The 706-nt window shown below is 37.1% G+C and overlaps 1 non-coding gene across 1 annotated transcript; it reads left to right on the top strand.

Moving 5' to 3' along the window:
* The first annotated feature begins 327 nt into the window (after nt 1-327).
* On the top strand, nt 328-431 carry LOC147509471 (small nucleolar RNA R71). The gene has a single exon (XR_015219611.1). It is a non-coding gene; the product is annotated as a small nucleolar RNA R71 (small nucleolar RNA).
* Nucleotides 432-706: the final 275 nt, after the last annotated feature.

The raw sequence follows: 706 nt of genomic DNA, 5'->3' as shown, positions 1-706 counted from the left end.
AAAGTTGTCCGATATGCCCATAAGGCATCAGTTAGACGCTTAGACCAATCTTTCCGATCAGGATTGACTGTCATTTCTAATATTTTTTTTAATTTAAAACAAGTGAATATTATACATATATATATCCTAATATGTGCCTTTAATTACGCGTGTTTCTATGCCATTACCCTCCCCTAGTTATTTTGACTCTTAGATTGATCTTCTAAAAACCTATAAGCCTCTAAGGCACCTTTACTAAGGAAACTACCCCTAGTCATTATATCAAGAACCTCTTTATGGTGATGTAAAAGTCCTTTGAAAAAGGCATGAATAAGCGTGCCTTTCGCAAGGTTATGATGTGGACATTCGATGAGAAGATCATTGAAACGATTCCATGCCTCTGAAAAGGATTCATGAGGATTCTAGCGGAAGAAATCAATCTTTTGAAGCATTTCATCTGTCTTTAGTGATGGATAAAACTGTTCCATGAACAATTGAACGAGGTTGGCCCATGAGTCTACATAATTAGGCGATTGGGCAGTTAACCAAGATGCCGCATTATCGGCTAGGGTGAAAGGAAACACCCTAAGTTTAATTTGTTCCGAACCTACGGTAGGATGATAAAATGTGGTAAGAACTTGTTCAATCCTACGCATATGCTGATAAGGCTTCTCGTGGTCTAAACCATGAAAAATTGGTAACAAATTAAATATATTTGGGGGAATTC

The sequence above is a fragment of the Coptis chinensis genome, chromosome 3 (assembly GCF_015680905.1).
Source record: "Coptis chinensis isolate HL-2020 chromosome 3, ASM1568090v1, whole genome shotgun sequence".
NCBI classification, from domain to species: Eukaryota; Viridiplantae; Streptophyta; class Magnoliopsida; order Ranunculales; family Ranunculaceae; genus Coptis; species Coptis chinensis.
Note: the sequence above shows the minus strand (reverse complement) of the source record. Positions and strands in the feature narration are given on the sequence as shown.